This window comes from Apodemus sylvaticus, chromosome 1, assembly GCF_947179515.1.
Source record: "Apodemus sylvaticus chromosome 1, mApoSyl1.1, whole genome shotgun sequence".
NCBI classification, from domain to species: domain Eukaryota; kingdom Metazoa; phylum Chordata; class Mammalia; order Rodentia; family Muridae; genus Apodemus; species Apodemus sylvaticus.
In genome coordinates, this window is record NC_067472.1 from 127,726,794 (window position 1) to 127,737,915 (window position 11,122).

The window sequence follows — 11,122 nt, forward strand, 5'->3', positions numbered from 1 at the left end:
AAGAGAGACAGAGAGTCTGGGAGTTAAACCAAATTAATGGCCATGCCCCAGAGAAAAAGTTCCGGGAGGCCTGATGGTTGAGCGGGTCCTCTGTCCATGCGAGGGGCTCTGCTGGCGTTCTCCTTGGAGCCCGGGCAGCCGCACTTCAGCGGACTAGCTTGCCAATGCACACTCCCTAAGGACAGCCAGTGGCCTCCAAACTCTGCCTCTCCTCGACCTGCGAGGCTGCTTCTGCCCTCCCTTTGCAGTCAGGCGGGGCAGTGGGGGAGATGATGTGTCACTCCCAGCTCCGGCTTTCTGAAGCTGCTCGGCCTGGCTCGGAGGAACGTCCTGTGTGGCCCCACAGCATGGCTGCAGCCACTGCTTCGTACCACTCCCAGTGGCCTGAAAGTCAGCACTCCTGGGGCAAACCCGGGTCCTGCGGGGTGCTGGGGGCGGGGCACACAGATGGGGACCTGGGCAGGGTTGGGGTACTGGCTGCCTAGTGAAAATGGTTTGTATAAAAGACTTCTCAGCATCTTCAAAGTGCCAGTCCAGCTCCAAGTGCTTGCTGTGGCCATGAGCAGATTTCAGACTGAGCCCTGAATCCCTCAGGCTCCAGCATCTTGTGGCGCTCATGAGAAAGGCTATGTCAGAGGCAGACGAGAGACCGGAGGGCGTTGGAACCCCAAAGGAAAGGGAAGGAGGAGACCAAAACCAAGAAAAAGACAAGAAGCCATGGAACTCCATTATGGAGGGCCATGGGAGGTGCAGGGACCAATCCATCAACGTTTTGTTGTTGTTGTTGTTTTAAGTTTTACTGATTTTAATTATGTGTAGGTGTTATGTGTCTGCACATGGATATGAACATAGAATCACAAGTGCCCCTCGAGGCTCCAATCCCCTGGAGCTGGAGTTACAGGCAATTATAGACCACCTAATACTGGTGCTGGGAACCAAACCCAGGTCTTCTAGAAAAAGAAGCCCATGCTTTTAACGGCTGAGCTGTCTGTCCAGCTTCTCCATAGATATTCTTATCGTAATATTAATATGAGCGCATGGCCAAGAAAGCATGTTTGTGGGACTGAAGCAATGGCCCAGTGCTAAGAGCCATTGGCTGCTTTTTCAGAGGGCCAGAGTTCATTCCCAGCAACCACCTGGTGGCTCACAACTTCAGGAATATGAGCCTTCTGGTCTTGCGGGGAGGGGAGGGATTCTCATGTGGTACACAGATATACGGGAAGGCTGAACACCCACATACATATACAGACACACAAGAATATTGGATCCCAGTACTGCTCGGAAAGGGCACCATCGCCCGTGGAAAACACCCACTGGTGACTCTCATAGCCACGTGACTACCAACCCACCAGAGCACACCAGCAGCCAACACACACACACACACACACACACACACATATATATATATATATATATATATATATATATATATATATATCCCATTACAGATGGTTGTGAGCCACCATGTGGTTGCTGGGACTTGAACTCAGGACCTCTGGAAGAGCAGTCAGTGTTCTTAACTGCTGAGCCATATCTCCAGCCTGGTTTTTATTTTTGAAATAAAAAGTATTTAACTCACAAATGCAGACTTGTGAAAAATACAGGTGCCTGCTAAAAACCATATTTGTATACGAATCCAGATCTGACAGGTTAGAAAAGGTTGAGTTTAAAACCACAAGAAAGTTGGATGCAGTTTTACACACCTGTCACAGCAGCCATTCAATAGAACTCATCACGAAGTTTATCGAGCTACACAGCATCCCAGGCCAGGGGCCGGGAGGTGACTCACTTGGTAAACAAGTGAGTTTGTAAGTATGATCTCCTGTAGCCCGTGCAGCGGTTCATGTCTGCAAGAACATGTCGGAGAAGGCAGAGACTGGCAGGCCCCTGAGACTCACTGACCAGCCAAGCTAGCAAAATTGCTGAGCTCTTGGTTCAGTGAGAGACCCTGTTCAAGGAAGAAAGTAGAGAAGAATTGAGATAGATACCTGACCACGCACACATGCGTGGGATCCCATATACACATTTGCACACACATGTGCACAAACTCATATTAGCGCATCCTTACACCACATGCACACCCACATATACACACACAAACTAAGTTCCTGGCTAGGCCAGACTATAGTGTCTCAAAAGCCCTAAACAACAGCAAACAAGCTCCCAACAAGAGACAAGAAGGAAAATGCTCTATGGATCTATAAAAATTAGCAGTGGCTTCCTGCCTCCATACAGCATGTGCATGCAGTCCAAACCTTATTTAAGACCGCTAGCCCACGTCGGTGGATCAAATAAAGGATTCCCTTGGAAAAGAGAAGACCCCCTTCCAACTTAAAAAAAAAAATAGTGGGGAGAGAGAGGCAGGATTTGGGAAAGAAAAATGATGTCAACCGCTGGCCCTCATATGTACACCAACACACAAAGACTGTGTCTCGTTCATGATTTAATATATGCTAATTTAAACAAATATATCATCAGTAACAGAGATTTTGAAATTCTGCCTGTGCTCAGAGCTTTCTGGGGGACAGTTTGGCCCCCACTATCAGCCGAATTACTAAGGTCTTGGAAGGAAACATGATAAAGATATTGTTTTATATCTATCTATCTATATTTTTTTTGGATTTTTTTTTCAAGACAGGGTTTCTCTGTATAGCCCTGGTTGTCCTGGAACTCACTCTGTAGACCAGGCTGGCCTCGAACTCAGAAATCCGCCTGCCTCTGCCTCCCAGAGTGCTGGGATTACAGGCGTGCACCACCACCACCCGGCAAGATATTGTTATATTATTGGAATAGAGAAAAACTCTCTAAGCAAAATCTTTAGAATTCCTAAGCTTTGACCTCATAAACATAAGCATTCTTCTGGAGCTGGAGCCGCAGCCAAGGTAAAGAACAAATGATATACACTTCATTCAACAGCAACATGCACCATCATCCCCAAATACAAAGAGCCCCTTTGCACCAGAGGGAGCACGGTCATAGCCTAATACAGGCATGGCCCAAGGAGAAAGAACAGTCAGTCAGTCATAAGGGAAGAAACTCAAACAGCCAGCCATGGAGAAATGACACGGCCTCTGGCAAGGCGGATCAGAGGAATGCAAATTTCACCTAGCAACTGCAGGAGGAAAGGAACATGCCTGTAGACTGTTTTGTTTAGCCTTCTGAGGAGCATTTAGAAGAACCTGTCAACATGTTGAATGTGCAGATAAACGTCTAGCAATTTAGCTTTTGGCAATCCCAACTCTACACTTGGCAAGGAATGTTTGAATCTGAGAGAACGGCATCATTGGAACAGCAGGAGTGGGAAGAGAGGGGACAGCTCACTTCTGCAGTTGTGTGGTGTGTGTGATTATTTAAATGTTTTGTATGTGTGTGCATGCATGCATGTGTGTGTATGTGTGTGTTATTATTTAAATATTTTATCTGTGGTGTGTGTGTGTGTGTGTGTGTACGTGGGTAGGTGCACGTGGGGTCGTGTGCATGTCAGAGGACAGATTTCCTACCTTACCTGACTGTCTTTCTTCTTTGCTTTTTTTGGTTTTTGTTTTGCTCAAAGACAATCTTATTAGAGTTTAAAAGAAAGCCGCCAGGGCGGGCAGGCTCTAAGGCTCCTGACAGAGGAAGATGGAGAAGAGGAAGGAGGAGGCTGTAGCATCCGTGAGCAGCCAGAAGGCAGAAGCAGGGAGAGAACGTCAATCGGAAAGAGATCGAAAAGAACAAAAGGAAAAGTTGGGCTTTATGTTTTTTCCCAGACCTAACTCAGGGCAATGAGTAGGTCTGAGCAGAGCTCAGTGAGGCTGCTCCGTCAGCCCCGCCTTCTTCCTCTTGCTTTTTAAACAGGTCTTCTCACTTTTCTGCTGTCCTGTGGGCTTCCAGACTATTCTAATTTCCCAACTTTAAAAAACAAAACAAAACAACAACAACAACAAAAAAAACAAAAAACAAAAAACAAAAACCATGGGTTAGCCGGGCGGTGGTGTCTGTACTCTGGGAGGCAGAGGCAAACGGATTTCTGAGTTCTAGGCAAGCCTGGTCTACAGAGTGAGTTCCAGGACAGCCAGGGCTATACAGAGAAACCCTGTCTTGAAAAAACCAAAATCCAACAAACAAACAAACAAACAAACAAACAAAAACCCACATGGGTCAGGATCAAATCCAGGTTGTCAGGCCTGGGCTCCCATGACAAGCCCTTTACCTACTGAGCCATCTCTCTGGTTCTGCTTGTTTTGAAACAAGAGCTTGGAATGTCCCAGACTGACCCAGGGGTCACGAGGCAGCTGAGGATGACCTTGAACTTCTTCTTTTCCTTTTAAAGATTTGTTTATTTCATTTATATGAATACACTGTCCCTGTCTTCAGACACACCAGAAGAAGGCATCAGATCCCATTACAAATGGTTGTGAGCCACCATGTGGTTGCTGGGAATTGAACTCAGGACCTCTGGAAGAGTAGTCAGTGCTCTCAACCACTGAACCATCTCTCCACCCTGACCTCGAACTTCTAATCTGCCTGCTTCTATGCAACCACTGCCCCCCCTGCCCCCCCACCCCAAGGATTCCAGCCTGAACCAGCCTAGTCTGCAGTAAGTTTTATACTGTATTTATTTTTGTAATGAACACAAAAAACAAAATTGATTTTATTTAAAAAAAAAAAAGAAAGAAAGAAAAATGTTCAATATCTGCTTCCAGGACATTGGAAGACTAAGCGGAAATTCTGGCACCTTCTGCACAAATACCCTAGACATCCATCCTGATCAGATGTCAGTCATAGCCAGCACAAAGGGCTGAGCAAGGTGCAGCATTCTGAGTCTGCACAATCCTCACCCAATATGAAAAACAAAGAAACCCCCCCAGTCCCACCCCTCCAGTGTCCCCTCCTACCCGGCTGGAGGCTGACACAGGGCGGAGTGTAGCCACCGGGTGGGCACCATCATGGCGGAGAACAACCCCGGATGGGGAACAGGCCTAACCTCCCTAACAACCCAAACCTCCAGCATTTGGTGTGGATGGGAAGAGCAAGACAGCTCACCCATGCCATCCCCAGCTACAGAGCATTTCCAGGGAGAACACAGAAACTTAGGAGCCCAGGAGAAAAGCTGAGCGCTGAGGGCCAGGACCGTGGTGAAGCAGCCTCTCGCTGTCTTTCCAACGATGCCAGAGACTCATCTCTGCGTCCCTTCTTTTGACCTCCATCAGACATCTTCCTCTCATAGTCTTGTCTCTCTCTGAACCAACTCCTACTAGAAAGGATGGTCCAAACAGCTAACACTCACTGAGCGAGTGAACGTGGGTACTGTGCTGGTGTGAGAATGCCTTCCACACCCTTGTATATTTGAATACTTGATCCCAGGTGGACAGCCCTATTCGAGTAACTTTCAGAGGTGTGGCCTTGTGTGACTGGGAGCAGGCTTTGAGAGTGTGAAAGACTCCAGTGGTTTCTAATCTCTCTTTGCTTCCTGTTTGTGCCTTTAGTTCTGTTTCCAGTTCTAGCCGCTGTGTCTGCCTGATGCCACACTTCCTGTCTGTGATGGTGAGAACCTTTAACCCTCTAGAAACGTTAACCCCAAGGAAGTGGTTTCTTATGAGTTGCCATGGTCATGGTGTCTTATCACAGCAACAGAAAAGTTAGCACCTTGGGCACTCACCAGTCAGACCCCATAGCTACTGTGGGCAAGGGAGGACAGAAAGGGCAAGTCACCCAGACTCAGTGCCTGAACACACCCAGTGTGTATGCATTCGTCTCATGCACTCACCCACCAGGAATTTGGTATGTTTCTCTGGGTTCTGACTCGAGATGTGAGTTGCAGCCACAATGTGGGTTAGAAGCTGGCATGCATGATATAAGTCCTGGCATTTGGGAAGCTGAGGCAGGAGGATTGAGTTCAAGGCCAGCCTGAGCTACATAACAAGACCTTGTCATTAAAAACCCAAAAGTATGATGGTTCACACCTGGCCTGGATGGTTTCACCTCTTTCCAGCCTAATGTCCCTCTTTACCCAGCTCTACTTAGCCAAGCATGTCGACACCCTCTGCCACGGTATCCTCTGGATTCTCTGCTCACTTATCCAGCAGTCTCCTTAACTCTCACCTTTTGTGGCTGGTCCCTCGTATATTCCAGATCTCCACCCCCACCCCCGACAGGCTTCCCTGACTGTCACCCTAGCCTGGCACTCTCCCATCACTGTGTGTAAACTCCCCGCTGACATTGGACTCTCCAGGAAACTACCTTGACTTGACTATTACCTTCCTCCTCTGTGTATCAGTAAAGTCCTCTAGCTACGAGCAACGAACTCCTCTCTAGCTGGCTCACGCTGAAGAGAAAGAGCTTTATTAAAGGATACTAGATGCCACACAAAATCTCAAAGGCAATTCATTCAGCAATGAGGCTTAGAAGGCATCCTGCTGTGATCATCACAGATAGACACCCCGTAGGGTCTTCTTCTACCACTGGGAGCCAAGTGGGTACTCCGCGGTGGTGTCCCAGAGGGTTGTCATGGAGCCCAGCAAACACACAGCTAAACAAGAGGTGAGAGCAGGCTGGAGAGAGGGCTTGGCATTCAGGAGTGCCCAGTGATCTTGCTGAGGGCATGAGTTCAGTTCCCAGCACCCACATGGCAGTTTAACCCACCATAACCCCACATGCATATATAAGTAATTAAAAATAAAGAAGGTATCTTAAGAGGTAAGAAGAAAGAGGAAGAAGAAAAGGAGGAAGAGGAGGAGGAAAATGAATTAAGAGTCTCAGCAGCCTTTGCAGACTCCAAAATTAGTTCCTTCAAAAAAATCAGAGGATGGCTCAGCTGGAAAAGCAGTTGCTTTGACCTCTCTATTTGGTCCCTAGAACATACATACATACATACATACACCATGCGTACACATGGGTTGCCATGGCAGTGTATGCTTATGATTCCAGAGCTGGGGGTCTCTCTGGCCAGCTTGGTCTCTTTAGCAAGTCCCAGACCACTAGGAGATAATGTCTCAAAAAACATGGATGGCACCTAAGGTGCACCTCTTCCCTACACACATGCGCGCGTGCGCATATACACACACACACACACACACACACACACAGAGTCTAACTTCTTTTTCTAAGAACATAGACCACCACCCTCATCCGCCTTTGCTGGTTAGTTTATTTGTTTTTTTTTTGTTGTTGTTGTTGTCGTGGGGTTTTTTGTTTGTCTGTCAACTGGATACAAGTTTGGGTTATGGGTTAGAGGAACTTCAGTTGAGAAAATGCCTCCATCAGATTATCATGTAAGCACATCTGTGGGGCATCCTCTCAATCAATGACTGATGTGGGAGGGCCTAGCCTCCCACTGTGTCATCTCTGGGCAAGCAATCCTGGGAAAATGCAAACACAGGCTGCGCAAGCTGTGAGGAGCAAGCCCTTCGGTGGTTTGCACTCCGCCGTGGTCTCTGCTTCACTTCCTGCCTCCAGGCTCCTGCCTCCAGTCCTTGCCTGACTTCCCTCAGTGACAGACTGTGTGAGATGAAAACCGTTTCCACCCAGAGTCAGTACTCTATCACAGCAACAGGAAGCAAGCCAAGACCCCGCCAACACTAACACTTTCATTACCAAGAATGCCATAGTCAGTAAATGTGTATAACAAATCTCTAATGAGGAGAAGAGAGTCAAATCAATGAGACCCATTTCTGAGAAGGCCTCAGTACAAGGAGGGGTTCCGGAGGACACTGTCATCACAGGAGGTGACAGCCCCATGATGTGTCCCTGGTAGGACACCCAGTAGGACAAGCAATGGAGGGGGTACAAAGATAGCACCAGCTCTGGGCAGGCCTGGGTTGATGAGTGTGCTTGGAGAGAGAGGGAGGAGGAGGAGGAGGAGGAGGAGGAGGAGGAGAGAGAGAGAGAGAGAGAGAGAGAGAGAGAGAGAGAGAGAGAGAATGTGGTGCTCTCTTGGGCCAGAGACTGCATGCGATTCTCTGGATATGGGTGATGAAAATCAAAGCACGGGTCCTCTGTAAGAGCAGCATGCACTTAAAACAGTGCTTTAGGTATCTGGATGCTTTGTCTGCATGCATGTCTCTTCCACGTGTGTGCCTGGTGTCTATGAGGCCAGTAGGAGGCATCAGATCTCCTCCGAGTGGTGTTACGGATAGTTGTGAGCTGCCCTGTGGGTCCTCGGAATTGAACCCGGATCCTCTGGAAGAGTAGCCAGTGCTTTTAACCACTGGCTGATCTCTCCAGCCCCATAGGTCTTCCTGGTTTAAAAAAAACGTTTAAAGGGTTTTTTAAGAACTAAAAATAGACATTTCTGGAATAAACGTCGTATCTGGTTGTACAAAGATGTGCTGAGAGTCGTTAAGCTCAGGAGAGTGTCTATCCAGCTTAATCAGGAGTCTGCCCCCCCTTCCTACCCTCCCCCCCTCCGGGGTGCTGTGGTTAACAAGCCTAATTCAAAGCAATGGCATCTTATTTGAGGATTGATCCTAACATCTCCTTGAAAGACTTCCCCAGATGGCCACAGTTATTCATGAATTTCTGTGTTACACAGGACTACCTATCAGCCAGTTTTCCTTCCAGAAAGGGGACAGATGGCTGTCTCTCTGGGTGACACCAGATGAAGGAAGTAGAAGGCTTGCCTTATGGGTCATGTTTGAAAAATAGAGATCCCACTTCTCCTCAAGAGATGCTCCCGGTGTAAGAAGCGGATGAGACCCACTCGGACCCTCTGGGAAAAGCAGGGCTTTCTGTGCCTTCTGGCTCTGCCCCATCTGGGGCCCCCTCTCTTCAGAGCTGTAAGCAGGGAGTGGGCTCTGTCTGAACCGAGCCTTACTCCTCTCCATTTCCCTCAATTCTGTTCCGAACACGGAATTAAAAATAAACATCACTTCTCTTGTTGGGTTTACACACAAGTGGAAGGAGGGCTGGATATGAGGAGGAAAACTGATCTTTTCAGGAGGCCCAGCTCCAAGGAAAAGAGAGCTTCAGTGGTCTGCGTAGGCCTGTTCTCCGAGACTGACCTTCGGTGGAATGTAAGGACAGCATCTGAAAACATGGCGTTGCCTGTTCGGGGACAGACAGGATGGTGCAGAGAAGAGTGCTCATCACCTTGGATGGGCCCCTGAGCCGCATGGACAGGACGTGAGGAAACCGGGTTACTAAACACAAGATAAACAAGGGCGGCCCACATGGCAAGTGAGAAGCGCTTAAAAGGAAACAGGGACGACAGGCTTTAGGATAAAGTGTGAAACACAGTATGCAAGGAAAAACGGACCTGAAACTTCTTGGTAAAATGAGAAAGAGCAGCGTTTATAAACATGTGCTCTGGCCGGGCAGTGGTGGCACACGCCTGTAATCCTAGCACTCTGGGAGGCAGAGGCAGGCGGATTTCTGAGTTTGAGGCCAGCCTGGTCTACAGAGTGACTTCCAGGACAGCCAGGGCTACACAGAGAAACCCTGTCTTGAAAAAACAAAATCCAAAATAACCAAAAAAAAAAAAAAAAAATGTGTTCCCTCAACCCTGCCTCGAGACTCGAGAAAACAAAAAGATGTGCTCTCCCTCTCCCTCTCCCTCTCTCTCTCCCTCTCCCTCTCCCTCTCCCTCTCCCTCTCCCTCTCCCTCTCCCTCTCCCTCTCCCTCTCCCTCTCTCTCTCCCTCCCCTCTCTCCTTTTTACTCTCCTGTAGTTTGTATTGAAGGGAGTTCCAAATGTGCATAGACCCAGTGGCTTTAGCCTTTAGGAGACGAGCCTTGGGAAAAGCTTCAGATAACTGGAGTATGCCCTGAAGCAGACCTTGGGACCTCTCTGTCTTCCTCTCTGTCTTTCTCTTCCCTGCTGTGAGGTCATTGAATTTGTGCAGGCTTCCCTTCCTGCCTGCCTCCCCTAGGTCGGTAGCAATGAGGCCTTTATGATGGTGAGCAAAAATATCCCTTCCCCTTTTATAGCACCATTGTCTCAGGTGTGGCCTCTAGTGACAGCAAATGAACACATGATGCACAGTTGTCAATCGCACAGGGGAGTTTTTCATGTTTTCTTCACCAAATTTGGTGCACTAGCTTTCCCTGGACCTCAATTCCAAATCCCCAGGTGCAGGGCCACTGGGTTGACCTAGGAGGGACACTCCCTCTGTGTCACTTCCCCTTTTGTCCTGTGGCTTCAGTGGGTGGGAGCAGGAGTGTTTAGGATACGACAGGGCCCATGCTTGAGATGGCAACGGGTATGGAAATTCTCCGATAAAAGTGTAAAATCTGGAACATTCTTCAAAAGCATCTATTTAGGGCTGTCTGTGTCACTGTATATTGTTCCAAACCCATAGAGCACACGCCAAGAGTGACCGAAATGTCACAGAAACTGAACTTGGATGCATTGGTGTGGGCTGTGAATATAACAAATTGACATTTATGGTGGTGGAGGTTTATAAAACAGAGATGGGTTAAGGGTGGACATGTATGTGCATGCATGTGCACTCATGCATGTGTGCATGTGTGCGGGGTGTGTGTGTGTGTGTGTGTGTGTGTGTGTGTGTAAGCATGCTGAGGGCAGGAGTTTCGGACTCTTTGTGCCTTCCTCTCTATTTTTCTATGTAATCATTGAAAAGGGTTCTAAGTCTCTGAAAAAAGAGTATACCAGAAAGTCCTGGGGAAAGCACCTGTGTGTAAGTTGTCTGATACCCTGCACTTTCTCTGGGAGATTTTATAATTATATGCAAATTCCCAAGGCTGGACAAAGATCACTTCCACCAGTGCCTGCAAATGATATGGTGAGTTGTCCCTGTGGGCAAATGAGATGGTAGGTGTCCCTGTGGGCAGATGAGATGGTAAGTGTCCCTGTGGGCAGATGACATGGTAGGTGTCCCTGTGGGCAGATGAGATGGTAGGTGTCCCTGTGGGCAAATGAGATGGTAGGTGTCCCATGGTCCCAGATTTTAAGCTTTGCTCATCTCCACGTGCTCCTCACAGCTCCTCCTCGTTTAAAGATACTATGGTTATATATCATGTCTGACATTGCTGAGAGTCCATATTAAAAACTTGGCCCACAAAGAACTGAATCAAGATATGCCGTTTCCACGATTTAATGTGGCCAAGATTTGTCTAAATCGTAATAATAATAATAAAAAGAAGAATAAATAAACTGCATGTTGTCAGAGACCAGAGCAGTCTGG